This window comes from Cetorhinus maximus, chromosome 25 (genome assembly GCF_964194155.1).
Source record: "Cetorhinus maximus chromosome 25, sCetMax3.hap1.1, whole genome shotgun sequence".
In the NCBI taxonomy this organism is placed as follows: Eukaryota; Metazoa; Chordata; class Chondrichthyes; order Lamniformes; family Cetorhinidae; genus Cetorhinus; species Cetorhinus maximus.
The window spans coordinates 16,252,624-16,271,992 of NC_135903.1; positions in this window are offsets into that span (position 1 = coordinate 16,252,624).

Below are 19,369 nucleotides of genomic sequence, written 5' to 3' on the forward strand. Positions count from 1 at the left end.
CCGTTGGATAATATTAAACAAAAATACAATATTTAGGTTTCTCAGCTCTACATCGTAAGAGGGGTTACACTGACAGGAGTTAAATTAGATCCAGGCCGTTCAGGGGTGATGTCAGGAAACACTGCTTCTCAGAAAGGGTAGTGGAAATCTGAATGCTTCTCCCCCTGTAAACTCATGAGCCTTTGGGGAGGGGGTTTAGTTGAAAATTTCGAAACTGAGATTGATAGATTTTTGATAGACAAGGGTGCATTAGAGGCAGATAGATGGAATTAAGATACAGATCAACCATGGCCTAACTGAATGCCAGAACAGACTCAAAAGGCTGAATGGCCTACTCCTGTTCTTATGAGTCACCCAGGCTCCAGGCAGCATATCTTTAATAAACAGTAAACACCTTTCTTTTCCATCCTGCAGTTTTCTACCCCCTCCTAACCTTTCCTGACTTGTGCTGCAGTTAGTCTGACCAGATGTTCAAAAGCCATAACTGAGACACGTTTGAAAGCCTTGGGAAGGTGGGGCTCCATGATGATTAGCATGTTGGGTGACCAATGGCAGGAGTCTGCGGGGGAGGGGTGTTAAAGGTGGGAGATCATGTGATGACATCTCCCAGAATATGTCTAGCCAGAATTGGCAACCCTATTAAGGCACCCAACTACGAACCGCCAAGTTTTGTTTCAATGACTTTTCTGACTCATTTTCTTCACAAAACTGAACCAAAGCTTCGTTTACCACAAGGTCTCAGCCAGAATCCCCTGTTGCATTCTGCTATGCATTGCCCAATGCTAAGTCCAATCTCCTTTTAAAAGCCCCATTTATTTTAATTTGCCCACTGGATTCGAACAATAGGCATTTTCAGCCAGAATCTGGATTTTGAACTAGGAAACGCACCTCCAAGTGTGGGAGATTTTGTTTCCAACCAGAGCCGTAGGCAGGAAAGCGCACGATCTTTCAATGAGAAGTTTGGGTGAACGTGTCAGGCCTCAACCAAACTTTCCTGCCACCTAGCTCAGCGCTGATTGGTGGTTAACCGATAGATGCTATCTGGCTACCTTATCATGTACCGCTTGCAGCTGGTGGACCCCACTGTCAGTCTCCTGTCAGAGGCTGATTCGCTCCTGGCTCTGGATGCCAGTGAGATGGACGTCTGCACACGCGGGATCGCCCTGGCACAGCCATTTATAGGCCGGTAAGCAGTGGCGTTCTGATTCCAGGAACGCAGCACAGGACGAGAGGGCTTTTTTTGGGTTTGCCGGCAGTAAGCGGGATGCGAGAGATGGATTAAAGTGGAGGGGACTCAGGGGAGATGAAAACCGGGATATTTGAGCAATTTGGAGAAAACTGTCAGGACACCGGGATGTTTAGTGAAAAACCGGGACTGTCCCGGCCAGACAGGGACATCTGGTCACCCTAGCTGCAGTATAAGTTTCACGGGCTCTGGCTGCCATCCCATACTTCATCCAAGTGACCATTCTACATGTGGAAGTCCAGACGAATGGAGGCCTGGAACTGATGGAGGCAAGCTTAGCCTTCTGCTCAAAATAGATATGAGGTCAATGGAGTGACCATGATGTTCAGCTGAAGCAGACATTGGAGAGTCTGAACCATTTTTGGGCTTGGGCCTTATTTAAATGCTGGCTGTGAGCTGCAGGTCCCAAGCGGGCACTCTACTGTTGCTTGCTGAGTGCAGGAAGATGAAAAATCCAATCGACTCCCAGGCTGAGCTATCAGGCCTGGATTGGGTGGGATCCAGACCCATAGGTAGGAGTCTTGCAATGGCTGATAATGGACCAAGGGAGGTATTTCTGACCCGAAAATAAAACTCAACATTTCTTTGCCATTTTTTTTTGTAAGCAGTGTCCCATTCAATGATTGATGTAATTGGGCAGGTCACATGGCTAAAGAGAAGAGGACAGTTTTCTAAAGAGACAGCTGGAAATTTTATGGTGAATCCTCCTTAACTTGCTTCAATTCTGTCCTAACAGCGGCAGTGGTAGTGGCCTGGAGCTTTTCACCTCACTTATTCAGTCAGATAAAGCAGCAGAATGCAGGCGCACTGCAACAACTCGCCAAGGCTCCTTCCACAGTTCCTTCCAAACCTGCAACCATCTAGAAGGACAAGAGAGGCAGATACATGGGAACACCACCACCTTTAAGTTGCCCTCCAAGTCACTCACCATCCTGGCTTGGAAATATATCGCCGTTCTTTCACTGTCGCTGGGTCAATATCCTGGAACTCCCTTCCTAACAGCACTGTGGGTGTACCTACGCCACATGGACTGCAGCGGTTCAAGAAGGCGGCTCACCACCACCTTCTCAAGGACATTAAGGGAAGGGAAATAAATGTTGGTCTAGCCAGTAACATCCACATCATGTGAAAGAATTTTTAAAAGTTATGGGCCTGGATTTTACGTGTCCGCCCCCGGCAAATACGGCGAATCATTTAAAATTCCGTTCAGTTTGGTGGGACTGTAATATCCCACTGGGAGGGAGGGGCTATACAACCCTGGCCATGGCTTTATTCGAATACACTCAGTCATACTAACCTCAATCAGGCTTTATCCTGAGATGCATCTCGTACAGCTATCACCTATCTTCCTGCCTCCTGTACCCTGTCCCTAACAAGATCTCACAGGCCTGCACTTGTTTACAACCCATTCAGCAGTTGCTTACCTGGGCCTTTTGTTGTATTGCAGACAACTTGACTTCAAACCTTACATTATAACCTGTGTCATGGACAGAATTTCTGTTTCTTTTCACTACCTGCGATCAGTAAGTGGGGGTTGTTTTCTTACCCTCAGAGTGAGAATCCCAGTTAAATAATTCCAGCAGCAAGCTTTTTGTGAGTTAATAAATAGGGGGCTATTTATTATCATACACTTGCTCCAGATTTTGAAATGTGATGTTTCACTCACTCGTTTCACCCACACTCACACATACACACAATGATTAGATACAGGTGAAGGTAAAACAATACGGTTGTAACTTATAATTATCTCAGTCTCTTTTGTGGCAGGCCTGTAGTTTCTTAGATGGGGTGATACTTTAAATTTGAGGTGAAAGTCTGGTAAAATGAGGTTCCTTGTAGTCAAATTTCAAGAAGGTTTGTAAGCTGTGAGTTTTCCTATAGTTGAATTTAGAGGAGGTTGGTTCTCAGGTGAACCCGAAGTTGAAACAGATTGGAAAGAGTCCTTCTTCCACTTTCAAGGTATTGCTGTTCATTACCTTAACTGCTTGGGTGACTTACAGCTGGTCCAATGGCTTTTGGTTGCATGCTCTCTCCTTGCAGCAGCTTTTGCTGATTTCAAAGCAGATATGAAACATGGCTGCCTCATGACGCGATCTTTTACAATTTCAAAGTCTTTTTCCAAGTAAGATGGGTTAATTAGTACACATTAAGTACACATCCTGTGTTGTTATTTGACACCTTGAGAGTTTGAGACAGCCAGGGTCTTTGTATTTGAATCACCCATTCAATTTGAAATTACTCTTTTCAATTAGTTTCGGCAAAGGACATTGATACAACATAAATCTGGAAAGTTCCTTTTGTTCCCTCTTAAAACACGGGCATGGTCTCAATCCACAAAAAAGTCAGGTGATCCTCGGGCAGTCATTTTTGCAGCCTTTTGCTGCCTGCCTTAAAGCCTTAGAATTAGTTTGAAGTTCAGAATAGACTGGGGCATGACACCTGGGTCAAAGGGGTTCTGGTGATTAGATCAGTCACATTCAACTTCTGTTAAATGAGAATGCAATGAGTATATACTGGGATTTATACCAATGCTTTGAGGGTCGCCTTCTGCAATTTCAGCAGCTTTTCCACAGAAACTGCAAATCGGAGGTCTTGATCATAACTAAATAACCCAGAAAGGAAATAAAACAAAAAGGGAAATTAAAATGAAATGATTTTATAATGCGACCATTCAGCAGAGAAATAACATTTCAGTTTCTCAGTGTTAAGGCATTTCCTTCAGCTGCCTTGAGAGGAAATACAAACAGGATTTTAAAAGCGTAAAATCAACCCTTAACAGGACAGATTTCCAGCAGGGATTTCAGCTTTCCCACTTGAAAAGCTTGCAAATAACGTGAGGTTAACCAGGGAAAACCTTTCCTCTATCAATAATGGTTAGACTGGTGGCTGAAGAAATGGTGCACCACCATCCAAGAGCTAACAGGACAGATACTGAAGATGCATTGAATGGCAGAAAAATATAGGAACCTGGGAGCAGGAGTACGCCTTTAGCCCTTTAAGCCTCTTCCACAGTTCAATAAGAACATGGCTGACCTGCAACCTAACTGCACATACCTGCCTTTGCCCCATATCCCTTGATACCTTTGGTGAACAAAAATCCATCAGTCTCAGTTTTAAGATTAACAACTAACGTGGCATCAATTTCCTTTTTAAAAAGAGAAAATTCTATCACCATTTGAGTGCAGAAGTATTTCCTAGGCCAGAAATCAGTACCGGCAGTTGGGGTACTAGTGCCACGCCCAAACTCTTTGTGGGGGTGGGTGGTAACTCCACCTCCCATGCAGCAGGATCCAAGGCCACACTCCTAGTAAGGATAGCTGCCTGCCCCCAAGAGTAACCAGCCAACCCGGAAACTGGCAGCTCAGCAGCCTCAGCAGTGCCTCTGGGAGTGGTGGCCACAACTGGGACTGCACCTGGGGGAAAAGCACACATCGCCAAATGTTGGCTCCCACAACTAGGTAACTGGGGTCTGGGAGAGCCTCTGTGGCTCAAAGAGTACACATTTAGGAGGGTCCCGCCCAACCTGGTGTCCGCCAAAATGTCGCCAGGATTTACCTGATGATCTCCCCATGCAGTGGCAGGGCCCCTGCCAGTGGTAAATGCCAGCAGAAGTGGGAAGATGCCCTAAATTGGCTGCTTCAGTGGCTCAGTTGTGCTTTGGCTGGGAGCGCCATCCTCCACCTTCCCCACTGGTGGCAAGATTACACGGTGACACAAAGGCAACAGACACACCACCAGGCACACCATCCCCTGCCTTCCCAGGCCATTTTAGGCTCCCCTCCCCCACCTCCCAGCATGTCCCTGGATGGCTGTTAAAATCCAGCCTTAATTTTACTCCTGATAGATCTGGCTCCAATTTTTTGACTGTCTCGCCCTAGATTCCCCCAACCAGTGGAAATAGTTTCTCTCTATCTCTACTCACCCTTTCTGTTACTCTTGATCTTTTGAAAACTATGCTCAAATCACCCCTCAACTTCTAAATTCCAGAGAATACGACTCTCATTTTGTAATCTCTCCTTGTAATTTAACACTTGGAGTTCAGGTATCATTCTGGTAAATCTAAGATATACTCCCTCCAAGGCCAATATATCATTCCTAAAGTGTTGTGTTCAGAGTTCCTCACAATACCTCCAGTGTGGTCTAACCAGGGCTTTTTATAGCATAACTCCTACCCCCAGTATTGTATACCTCTAGGTATAAATGCCAGCATTCCATTAGCCTTCATGTTTTTTCTGTATTTGTTTGTGGCATTTTAATGATCTGTGTACCTGGGCCCCCAAGTCTCTTTGGACCTCTACTGTTTCCAGCTTTTTTGACAATTAGTAATCACTCTGTTCTAACCCTTTTCAGCAGGGTGACTAACTCTCACGGTGAAAATTAAGGGACAGCCTGCCATGGGGGTCCGTATAAGTAGGGGTGGGAGGGCGGCTGTGGGAGCACTGAGAGCAGGGGTTAGGAAGCTGCTGCCGGAGCTTTGACAGCTGCAGAGCCAGGGCCTGAGAAAGAGGGGGTTGCAGATGGTGCCAAACACTGGGGCTGGGCGAATGGCGGGGGGTAGCGGTACAGGAATGCTCAGGGATGGCATTGAGTTTCTCCATACTGAACAGCCAGAGGTACAGCTGCAGAGCCAAAAGGCTGGCTTTAAAGAAAATCAGAATTGTCTGCCTGAGAGTTCCAATTTGTCTTAGGATGGCCTTTCAAGCCAGTTTCACGGAGTTGCTGCGCTGCTGCTTCCAACCTTCGGGGGGCTTCGTGGTTCCAAATTTTTTTTAAGAAAACCATGAATGTGCAGATCAAAAACATTTAAACATTCAGAGTATCACCTGTGAATCTTCACACAAAAAGCCATCAACGAAATAGAAGAGTCACACCAAGATGAAGAACAACAACGCTTCCTAGGTGAGATTAAAGACCCCAGGTATACCTTCTGGAATACTGACAGATGCGTCAATGGGCACATGACTAAATTTAAATTAGACACAGGAGCAAGTGTGACAGACCTGTCCAAAAGAGAACCATGGCTGGTTATACACTGCCTGTAGCCGCCTATAACACAGCTATGAAGACCAGCAGGAATCAAGCTCCAGGTCAAAGGCACATTGCAAGCAACGTTCCAATATAACAACAAACAGATATGGGAAATGTTATATGTGCTTCACATATCAAGGACTCTCTCTTTTCAGCAGGAAAGCCTGTATCAATCTCAACCTCATCCAAAAGTTCAAAGATATTAACCAGCAAGGGTCTAGTTCTGATTTTAAAAAGGATTTTCCAAAACTATTCACTGGGCTGGGCAACTAAAGGCTGAATACAGAATAACTCTGAGAAACGATGCCAAACCCGTGTACCTGTTTAATCCATGGAAAATACCACACCCGCTTATGAAGCAAGTTGGCGAGATGACCAACCTGGGAGACATCTCCCCCGTCACTCAGCCAATGGAATGTTGCTCTGGGACGGTTCCAGTTCCAAAACCAAATGGGTCCATTCACAAAGATAAAAGCAAAATATTGCGGATGCTGGAAATCTGAAACAAAAACAACAATAGCTGGAAAAACTCAGCAGGTCTGACAGCATCTGCGGAGAAGGATATAGTTAACGTTTCGAGTCCGTATGACTCTTCATCAGAACTAATATAGAAATGAGGTGGAATATAAGCTGGTTGAGGGGGGTGGGACAGGTAGAGCTGGATAGAGGGCCAGTGATAGGTGGAGACAAAGAGATTGCCAAAGATGTCATAGACAAAAGGACAAAGGGGTGTTGACGGTGGTGATATTAGCTGAGGAATGTGTTAATGATGACATTAAGGGTAGAACCCACCCCCACTAGGGCTATCTGTCACTTGCTCGTCCTGCTTTCTACCCTTAATGTCATCATTAGCACATTCCTCAGCTAATATCACCACCGTCAACACCTCTTTGTCCTTCTGTCTATGACATCTTTGGCAATCTCTTCTTTGCTTCCACAGCTCTTGTGACACCTAATGAAAAAGACCCAAGCATGGTGTTGGGATGCACACCAGGAGTGAGCATTCCATCAGATCAAAGACGTGCTGTACTCACCAGTTATCCTGGCTCACTACGACTCATCCTGCCAACCACAATTGAGGAGGTGGTGCATCAACAGGACTAGGGCCTGTTCCAACAACAGCTGGATGGATGTCACTGACCAGTATATTATAAGTCTAGGGCACTATCAGCTCAGAGATGAGGAATGCAATTATAGAAAAAAAGGCTCTCACAGTCAGGTGGGCTTGTGAGAAGTTCTCTGACTGTTTCATTCGGCCAAATATGGTCATCAATTCTGTGCACCCTTCTCTCTTAAAAATTACTTACCAATTTATCAGTTTGATCAAACTGGGATCTTTAGAGCCTATACATCCATGTAAAATCTTATTTTAATAACAACTAGCACACAGGCGACAATGTCAAATGGCATAAAATGCTACCACTACACATTCCGTTATTCAAGGCTCTACCAAGATGGCTGCTAGGAAATTGTAGACTGTCAAAGCAGGTATTTTTCCTCACATAAACCAGCCAGTCTAATGTCATTCTTCTCACTTCCATACCTTTCAATATCCCCATTTTAATATCACTACATTTTAACTGAGAATGCAAAGATGTGTCACAGTAATTACAATCAGCATGATTTGCAACGTTAAGTTAATTGCAAGTCAACATCGGTACGTTACTGGGCTTGTAATCTAGAGCCATGGTCCAATAACTCAGAGATGATAGGTGGGATTTAATCAGCCCAACAGGGTTCTCGCCCACCGGTCAGAGGGTTTGCTGGATGGTCTTTGGGAGGCTCAGGGAAACCATGTGGCTCCCATTCGACCCTTGAGCCACTCCTGACTCGCAGGGGGTTCAGGGATAATGGGTGTCAATTGGCTCATTAATGAGCCTGACATTCCGGCGCCACCAGCTGGGGATCCCCCGTCAGCCCCTTCCATCCTCCAACTCAATCGGGGGAGGCTTTGGCCCCCATCAGAAGACTGATGTGGGGCTTCTCCCGACTAGGTGGGCCTGACTGCCATGGTTCCTGTTGCGACAGGCTGGACTAAATTCCCCCCAATCTTTTCAGATCCCATCCTCTCAGTTTGAGAATTTGAATTTGGTCTTTAAAAATCTAGAAATCTTCAGCACTAAGTGACCATAAAGCTGTTGGATTGTTGTAAAAGCTCAACCGATCCATTCATGGCCTTAAGGGAAGGAAGCCTGTGACCCCTGACCTCCCTCATCCATACGTGTTACAAGTCCCACACCAACATGGCTGACTCTCAATTTCCGGAATGGTACTTCAATTGTATCATTACCCTCTCAGGGCAGTTAGGGATGGACAGTGTACGTTGCCATTGCCAGCAATGTCCACATCCCGAGAATGAATTTTAAAAAAACAGCTGCTAATTCACCCTTTCCACCAATAGAAACACTTGGATCTCCAGTGGTGGGGGACAGAAAAAGCTCACAGAGTCATAAGATACAGTGGTATAAGTAGGGGTGGGGGTAACAGAATGTGGGGGGGTGTTGGGGTGGCAGGTGGGGGTGCACGGGAGAATGTTTCAGCAGAATAAAAAACAGTTCAGAAAAGGAGTCATCCAGTTACTGTACAACAACAGAGCTTCCTTCCCCTCCTTACTTCCCAATTTTTACCTCAAAGATGCATTAAAATACACAGATTATTTGAACACCAAGAAGGGTAGCAGCCTCCAATGCTAATTTTTCACTTAAAAACCCTGCATTGCATTTAGTGAAAATGATTTTGGTGTGGTTCACTGTCATTTAGGTTGCTGTCCTCAGGTTGGACCTGTTGCTTTAACCTATATATTTACTCACTGAATTGTGAAGCAATCATTAAATAAAGGAATTTCATCTGGAGAACTGTGGGACTGTTACCTCCAGGCACTGTTATAGCCTGCAGCCAATGACATTTCCCAGGGAGGTGGGCATTGCAGCCAGCATTGACAGCTTGGCTCTAAATTATTCTGTTTACATAATCAGGCTTCATTTTATTTGCAGAAAACCCATCTGTGCACCATTGTGAGCAGTTTAAAATGTAAGTTTTTGATGAAACAAAGGTAACGTGTTTCAAATTAGTTCTCCGTCTTCAACTTCCTAATGATCGTTATAAACTGACTTCTGGCGTCTGAAATAGGACCATCACATCAATCGAGCAATTCTACTCCCAAGAGCTGTAAGTAGTGTCACGACAGTGGATTACAGCCCTGAATTACTTGCAGGCATATTGAACTTTTAAAAAGACATACAAGGAGAGACACTGAGCAAAAGATGGCTTAGAATGTAAAGTAGCCACTTTATGGAAAATCCCCATGTGGATTATACTTGACGACTGGTCCCGAGAGAACATGGAATGTCGCACCCAAAAAGGTATCAAGGCCTGTTCCAGACAGAGGCACTTGAAAGAAAGGGATGAGATGCAAAAGACTGAACTTTAATCTCCTGTGGATGTGGAGACAATGGAGACTGGTTGGCACATTTCAGCAGACATCCAAAACCATCTCCTGTTGAGTTATATCTCAGAATGTGGAAATAGTCTGAGTTGAAAGAAAACAAACTTTGGGTGTTTGTTTTTTTTTCCTTCCAGGAATACATAAGGAAATGAGTTAAAAAGCTAGTGCAGTCCTGATCTGAGTGTGCTAGTGTTCTAGTGTGCAGTTAGGCACTCCTGCAGCTTTCAGTCAAGAGGGTCTCTCTCTCTCTCTCTCTGCTGCTGCTGGAGGCAAGACAGCAAAGCCACAATATAAAAAAAAAAGGAAATAGGGCAGTTTTTTCAGCCAACCTGCAGAACCAAATGTCTTCAAACCAATTGCTGAATTACCAAAGTCAGCTCTATTGAAATTATCCAACCTAATGGCTGCAACATTTCGCTATCTACACCTCACAGGCAAGACAAAGACTGATTCATATATCTTTTTTTAACTTTTATTTGGACTCCACTTCTCATTTCTGACCTGTGTGTATGTGTGTGTTGCCTTTTTATTATTTGTCTTGGGTTTTTAGTAACTAAAAAACTTACTCTTTCTTTGACTCAAGAAAACTTGGTTAAATTGTTTCCTTCTAAGATGTAAATACATTTGGACTGGGAAAAGGAATCCACGAGGGAAGGGGTCCCTTTCAAATTAACCTTCTTGTGACCAGCCAAGGGGGCTGAATAAAGAAGTGGGGGGGCCAGCTCGTTCCTCCTCACCCGGGAGCATAACAAAATTGGGGTCCCTTTTGGGAAGTTAACAAATTGGAGGACCTCATCTGGGGACCAGTTTAACAGTAGTTTGGTTATGATTTATGTACAAAAAGAAGTGAATTCACATTGTAAGAAGATATGGTAATTATGATTGAGGTAAAATATTTAGCCCGTATGGCTTTCTCTCCAATCTCCAAATCACATCATTCAGCAATTCTTGAATGATTTCAGGGTTTTAATCTTCACTGTCCCACTGCAAGGTCATCTTATACTGATCACAGTTTGTGTGAAGAACTTCCCAAGTTTTCCTTTTTGAACCTGTGCCATTTTTGCCCTACCCTCATGGTTTAGCTTCGAATAATTCTCTGAATTCAGCTTTTTAATACCTTTCGCTGTCTTATCGAATTGTATAATGCCCCCCTCATTCACCTTATAGAGCAGAAAAGTGGAAGTTTCTACTCATAGTTCAGTCCTCTGACACAAGGGGAGGTATCTTCCCTCAGTGCCGGGAACTACGAGTCATGCTGTCTTTCGACTTTGCGATCCTGACCCTGCCATGTCCTTCCAACTCCACAATATTATTGTCCCTGTGAAATGTGAGTGGACAAGGCTCGGGTCTGCTGATTCCCTAGGTGCGTAGTCAGGCGGACTGATTAGAAAGCTCACCTTGGTTCCCTGGGACTTCACCCTAGTTCTGTACATGGCAGTTAGGTCCTCTAGCCCTCCCTCTCACCCCCTCACCTGCCCCTACACACCCCTATGCCCCTTCCATGCCCCTCATATCCTCTGTGTTCCATCCATTGCCCATATGCATCCTCCATACCCTCCGTCCCAGGGGCAGGTTTTCATTAAGGAGATGGGTATCGGGAGTTGGGAATGTTCCCGTCCTGCGATCCTGTATCTGTCCTGGAGGAGCCCGCTCACCCTCTTTTCATATTGGGAAGGCAGGAATGACCTGGAGAAAGGCCTGCCATTTCTGAAAGTCAGCCCAGGAAGGCAATGGAGGTGGACGGATGATGAGGCTAGCAGGATAGAAGGCCCAATTCCATTTACTGGGACATTGCCCAATTGTAATCATGGTTGTTAGGCCCGCTAGCCCTCACTCCGCATCACTCTCATTCTCCCACCCACTGCACATACCCCCTCTATGCCGCTTCATATCTCCAATGCTCCATGCCCCCTCCATGCCCATTCACATACTATTCACCAGGTACACAACCAATGAACCATATACTAACAATGGAAATACCTTGAAATACTCATGAGAAAAAACAGCCATTCAATATTCCCTTTGAAAAGCATTGCCCCCTTAACTTCTAATAAAGCTGCCAAGCAAATCCCATTGAGGAAACCTTCAGTCCATCTCACACTATTTAATCTTGTCCAAATAAATACACAGGTATTTAAGAAAATCTTCGAAGAAAGATCGAGCTATTACAAGGTAAAAAAGAAAGGTTAAGAATAGGCATTTAAAATGCATCAAAGAAAACATAACTTATTACAACCTCATAAATCTGTCAATAAAAGAACAATAGAACTCCAGTTCAAGCTGCATAAGCAGGCCCCACTGAGCTGAGTCCACTAGCCACTCTTGGAGCACAGCCAAACATTCATAATAAGGCCACCTGGAAAAACAAGTGAGGGACATCTGTTCAAACTGTTTCTGTGGATACAGTAGCCAAATGACCTCATTATGAATGCTTGGTTGAGCTACAAGACTGACTAATAGTCTCAGTCCTTAGGCAATGTTGATGCAGCTTGAATGGGAGAACTAGCTTTGTGGGTTTTCAATGCCTGATTGTTTATATGGACACATTTAGAGAAGTTAAGAGGATTAAAGCTTGTTAAGAAATAGAAATACTTTAAGTGAGTTATATTTGTATTTGCGGATATTAGGAATGAGTTGTAGCTTTAATGTTTAAGTTTGATTTGTATTTCTGTATTTGTGTGTTAAGAAAACGTCAAGTTGAGTTTTAAGTTTACTTTAAAAAGTGAAACCTGGGATCTAGTTTCATTTTTGAGGGAGACAACAGGTCTAAAGCTATTTGTATACCTGCATTTCTAATGGGAGTTTTACGACTCTTGGGGAGAATTTGAAGTGAACACAAAAGTAGAAAAAAGTGCTGTTGCCTAGCAACAGGGATCCATAGAGGCAGGCACCACACACACACACACACACACACAGACACACACACACACACACACACAGAAAAACTAAAGAGAAAGCAGATTGAGTTCAGTTGAAAGTAGCTGCCAGAGATAGAGACTGGAGAAAAGGGACAGATAGCAAGTCCCAAGCTAAAGAAGAAAGTCCCCAAATCCAGAGGAGTGGAACAGGAGAAGGTCCCAAAAAGACCTTTCAGTTAAAGGAAGAACAGGAACCTGTGAAGTGAATTTAAGAGTGAGGAGTAGAGGAAGGCTCCAAGCTTCAAGCTTAAAGAAAGAAAAGCTGCAGAAGTAGCTTTAAAGCAAGAGGCCAGAAGGCCCAAAGAGACAAAAGAAATAGGAGCAGGAGTAGGCCATTCAGCCCCTCAAGCCTGCCCCGCCATTCAACAAGATCATGACTGATCTGCCCCAGGCCTCAACTCCCCGATATTTCAAAAACCTATCTACCTCCTCTTTAAATACTTTCAGTGGTCTGGGGTAGAGAATTCCAGACATTCACTATCCTTCGAGAGAAGAAATTCCTTCGCATTTCAGTTTTAAATGCGTGTTCCCTTATTCTGTAACCATATCCCCCAGTTCAAGATTCTGCCACTAGTGGAAACATCTTCTCAACATTTACCCTGTCAAGCCCCCTCAGAATTTCAATAAGATCACCCTCATTCTTCTAAACTCTCATGAATAAAGGTCCAACCTGTTTAGCCATTCTTGATAAGTCAACCCCTTCATCCCAGGAATCAGCCTAGTGAATCTCTTTTGAACTTCCTCCAATGCCAGTATATCCTTTCTTAAATACAGCTGAAGATCTGTAACTCTTTGCTATGGGCACGTGAAGCAGTGGTGTACTGTTGATGGCTGAATCGGTAAACAGAGTGCATGGAAGACAGCTTGAATGCAATCGGTGACCCAGGGAGGAGGAACATCGGAAGGAGAGTTCAGAACCCTGGAGGTGGACCCTTGTGGAAGGCATCTAAGAGAAAGCGTTGATTTGGGAGAAGATACCAAAGCGAGTTCTTGGAGAGTGGAGATTGGAAGCTCACATGTGAAAGATGGAGCTCAGTGAAACTGGTTGGCTCATGGTGTAACAAACGTCTGGGGGGAGTTGATGAGAGATCCATACTATCTGTCTGGGGTGGCACCTGTCATCTGGTTTCAGAGTGTGGTGTGCCTGACCACGGGTCGCCTATTGGTTTACATGGATTGTGCACTTACTGTGAACATTAAAGTATAAGATAGTTTTTGTAACTTGTGTTATCCTTACAAATCTGTATATATCTGTAAAGGTATAGTTGTGGGTGGAAGAGTCATGCTATCCAGTTCAACTTTTCTTGTTAAATACATGTTTTATTCTTTTGTTAAAAGCTCATCATCTGACTCCTGTGACTCCGTTCAGTAGCTACTCTCCATGTATCTAAACAAAAAATAAAAGTTATTATTTCACTCTGGGATCAGGCTTGTCCTGTAGTATCGTCACCTGGGATCAGAGCAAGATTTATTGATTGATACCATGAATGGCTGAGGTTGATTGACACTTTTATGAGGTCATAAGATGAGAAGTTTTTTTACAAGTAAGATTTTTAAACTCTGTTTGCTTATCTTGTCAGTTTCAGGAGCATTTTAAAGACTTGCTGCTATTATTATATAGCTCATTGGTTCTTTCAAAAGTGGATGCCTAATGAGTGGGTATGAAGAATATAAAGGGGCATGGAAGAGGCATGGGGTCGGAGGGGGTACGATGTTATGGAGAGGCTATGAGGGGGCATGGAGGGGCATGTGAGACCTGAAAGGATCTTGGCAAAACATTTTAAATGAACCTGTCAAAAGGTTCCTGACTCCTCAGCTGGCTTCCCCCAAGCTTCATGTACTGACTTACTCGGTGGAGTTCCCACAGGATTCCAAATCCCTCCCATCATGACAAGGGTGGCATGGGGGATGGATTACAGGTTTCCCCTAGGCCTTTACAATGGCAACCCTGACATTACAGAACATGTTTCTTTCCCGACCAGAGGAAGATGGCGTGGGTCAGGAACGGAGGGTCAAGTTTGAAATTCTGGCCTCGCGGGTCTCATTATACCCATTGCAGACTCAATTATCGGTTGTTGCAGGAGGGGAACATCTGGCCCGAGGGATCTGCCGACTGACTTTTCTTTGATGACCTTCTTGTGTTTCAGTGATCAGAGCTGGGCACAGTCCTTAAAACCTGATAATTAACTGCTGAAATTGAAATTCATTTACAATTGCAATCATCACTTATTAGGGGGACAGGTTCTTAAAGTAGCGAGGTGGGACGTGACATCAATGGGTGAGAAAATCCACTCTAAAATGACTGTCTGTTCTTTGCAATTATGGATGTTCAGGTTTGTTACATGGTATTCATTAATTTCATGTTGGAGCACACCTTTGATTTGTTCAAAGCAAAGAGAGGTATTATGGGAACAGATAGAGCAGATAGAGAGAAATTATGTCCACTTGTTGAGTCTAGGGTTGGGAGGCATTGTCTAAAAATTAGAGACAGATACTTTGGATTAGGAAACACACCTACGTACACAGGGTGCTAGAAGTTCAGAAATCTTATCCACAAGTGTTAATTGATGCTAGATTAATTGTAAATTTTAGATCTGAGACTGTTAGATTTTTGTTATCCAAAGATGTTCAGGGATATGGGACAAATGTGGACTTACAAAGTTAGGTCAGCCATGATCTCATTAAAAGCAGAACAGCCCCAAAGGGCTAAATGGCCTCCCCCTGTCCCTATGATGACCAGGATCAGCCTCCATTACAATGAGAGAGAAACACTGGGGCTGTAAACTGTGCACACGCTCATGATTTCTACTTCTGACGCTACTGGAACATGTGGCAAGATGGTTTATTTTAAATGACAACAGCAGATGTACATGGCAAAAAAAGGACATTGTGGGAGTGGCACTGTCAAGCTTTGCTGGCAAGCCAATGTAAAATCAGCCCTTTTTAGGAAGGACAATGTTACTTGCTGCATAACTGCGAGGGCAGGGGAGGGGGGGTTGAGGAGATGCAACCTGGACCAAGACTCTGGTCTGAGTCCCCATGAGGGTCCCATTTCCAAGCTGATAGAATTTCAGTGCCCAGCCCATTGGGCCATGGAGGGTCCAGGGTGACTAAAGTCTTTGGGCGGAACTTAATGGGGCCTCTGGGAGCGGGAAATGAGATGGACGGGATGGACTTGTTTTGGCAGGTGCCCAAATTTTAGTTTCCCAACGCTGAGTTGAATTTTTGAAATTAAGTTGGCAGCATTTCAGCACCATGCCATCCGGTGGCAGAAACCTATTTTCCATGCATTTGCATTCCATGAATACTCATTAAAGGGAAACTTTTTCAAATTAAGTCCAACTTTCAAGAGTAAGTCAATGGTGCATGAGAAACCCATGCCTCCTGTTTTGCGATGTTTTAAAGGCAGTGAGTAGTAGGTGAGGTTGTTCAATCTTTGGATCTGAGGTGAGGTCTTGTCATTGTCTAGCTCAGCGGCATGAGGGAAGGAAGGAGAAGAAGCTGGACAGCCTGGTAACAGCAGCTCGAGGGGGTGGGGAGGGGTGGAGGGGTTAGGTGTGTGGAGGTGGTCAGGGCCTCAAACAGCAGCAAAGCACAGTCACGTTCAGGGGAAGTGGGAGGAAGAGGTATCCAAATGGAACCAGACTGACATAGAGGGTGGGGTCCATTGTTTCAACATTCTGGTCCTCTGTACCCAAGGGAGGCATCAATACCCCACACGGCAAGTCAACACTCAAAAAGGAGGTGAATGGGGGCATTAAGCTTGATGGCGGGCTGGTCCAGCTTGAGGAATGGAAGGTCAAGGGTCTCTGAGGAAGGGTCAGACACGATGCAGACATCTGGTGCAGATATGATGGGCCAAAAGGTCTCTTTCTGCACCGTAACAATTCTGTGATCCTGGGCTGTGAGCTACAGAGCACAGGTCAAGGCTGATGGAGGGATGCTCCAGGATGACGGCAGACAGGTTGAGAGTGAGAGTTAAAAGATCAAGGGTCACTGACACTGGGTCAAGGGTGATGGTTGAAGGTGTGAGGATGATTGAGGGAGGCACAGGGTGATGTTGGGAGAGGCAAGGGCGATGTGAGGAAGCTCAAGGGTGGCAGACAGGGTGGGAATGGATAGGTTGCAGCTGGAGGGTCACACTGGGCATTTCCATTGACACATGGCTGCTAACGAAGGTTGACCTGGCAGAAGGTCATGTTCTTGTGGGAGGAGGTCAAAGTGGGATGGGAGGAGTCCTGGGTGTGGCTGATAGGAGGCAACCAGGGCTGTCATCATTGTCGATGGACATTGGTGCATCAGCATGTGCTCAGAAAGCACATCAATACACCAGAACACATAGTGGTAATGTTAGTGGACTAGTAATCCAGAGGCCACACTAATGGCCTTGAGGCTGGAGTTCAAATCCCACCCCGGCAGCTGGGAGCCTACATATAGATTTTTTGATAGACAAGGGGGTCAAGGGCTATTGTAGCAATGTGAAGTTGAGACCACAGCCATATCAGCCATGATCTTTTGAATGGTGGAGCAGGCTCAAAGGGCCGAATAGCCCACTTCTGTTCCTGTGTTCCTATTTCAAATGTCTGAAAGGCCAAAGATGGCTTGTGCGTGCTCCTTCAATAGGACCTGTAGCCCTACAGATTTGGAGTGATTGGTGCCAGTTGGCCTCAAGGTGACAGCAGTGCTGAATTTCTATGCCAGCGGCTCATTCCAGCAGTCCATGTGGCATAGTTAAGGCTGCCACACGTGACCAATGCCATGTTCAGAAGGGCCAACAATTTCCTTTAGTTCACAGCCAATGCTGCTAGCCAGGCCATGGACCAATGGGCTTTGGGTCACCGTGTGGCTCCCACAAATGCAGGGGGTCATTGGTTGCATTCACGTGGCCATTAGAGCTCCTGGGAACAGGGACTGCAGCGGTTCAAGAAGGCAGCTCACCACCACCTTCTCAAGGGCAATTAGGGATGGGCAATAAATGCTGGCCTAGCCAGCGAAGCCCACATCCCATGAACGCATGGATGCATTTGTGAATCGTAAGAGGTTGCACTTCCTTAATGTACATCGAGACTGTGAGCACAGAAAACGTGTAATGCAGCTGTGTGCTCATTTCATGACTCCTGTATTTTACACAACTCCAAGTTCCCAGGGCTTTTCAAGGCTCCTGCTCAAGTGCAAGGTTGGATCCTGGATAATAAGGGCCATCTCTTCAGGACATGGCTCATGACACCAGTGCGACAGATCCTCAGCCCTGTGGAGGAGCATTACAAGGTAGCACATGGAATGACCAGGACAGTCATTAGAGCTGACAATTAGCTTGCTGAAAATGCAATTCCACTGCGTTCATTGGTCCAGAGGGAGCATTAGGATACGCCCATCTTGATTGTCACAGGCCAGGATTTTCCTCCCCAGTTTGCAGCAGGCGTCATGGCCGTCAGGAGCGGAAAGTCTCGCGAGATCACCAAAATCTGTTTTACGTTGTTGTTCAAACAGCTCGCGCTCGCCTACTCCTCCTGCCGATGCCGGGTCCCGTTTCCTGCCCCTGAATGTCGGGATTGTCATTCCCAATCGCTTGCATCTAATTCCCATCCTTGCTTGCCGGAATCATCCCCCCATGTTGGATCATAAGACCACAGCGGCGTGATTCACAATGGTACAGAAGCGGCTTGCACCTAGCGACCTGCACGTCGCTCCTCCACTCGAGGGCTGTTCGTCCACCTTGGCTTGGGCCGCACTTATGCAATTCAGTTCAGTGTCAGGCTTCAGTGGCAGCGCCGCATCAGTTCCAGGGGCTTTCTCGAAAGTCCGATTCCATCAGACCAGTGGTAAGTCTTCTCAGTGGTTCCAGGGCGAGGTCTGGCTTGGCGAAGGGGTGGGGAGGGAGTGCCAGGGTATCTGTGGGGGATCTATGGGTTTAACAGTGCAAATGGCCTCACAATGATGAGGGCTGAGGTGGACACTGACATGCCTCAGAATGTCCATGGGCTAACTAACGGATATGCACCACAAGAGCAATGGGATCAAGGGATACAGGGGGAGGAGTGAGAGGTCTGAGAGGGAGGGTAATCTTAACGTTCACTTCCTTGGTGATGAGGTGGGGAGCAGTTTCCATTCTTGCACAGGGAGGGCCCAAGCTGGTCTGGCGGTGAGAGCTCACCACCATCACCATCTTGCCACCATCTGTGTTTGCACAGATGAAAAGTATCATTAGACCAATGCCTGCTGCTGGGGGCTCTGCAGGCACCTTGGACACCAGCTGATTGCAATGGGGCAGTGGAGGGTAATTAAATGGCCACCCAACTGAACTGTGCATTTCCACATGAGCAAACAGACACAGCTGAGAGATGTTAGTGGTCTCTCAATGACATTACAAGTAATCAGCAAACTGAAGTAATAATGTGCATTCATGCGGCACTAATCACACACACTGGCACTAATTGGCCTCCTGGGTTTAACCCCTTGCTTGCAGCTTGGCATTTCCTTGCAGCTATGATGAAGTTAAGTGCAATTGAGCACCCCGATAAGCTTTTGAGGCGTGTTGCATTATTAACGCTGGACAGTTCCAAGAAGACAAGCCTCGGGCCACCTTCAACACCTTGCACAGCCTGTGTAGAAACTGACACTCCTGCATACTCCAGACACTGAAATCTTACAGTGCTGTGTATGAGGATGCCAGCACCTTAGCTGAAAGCAGCACATCCAGGCGTTAGGTCAAAGCAAGTGTCATCTCAGTAG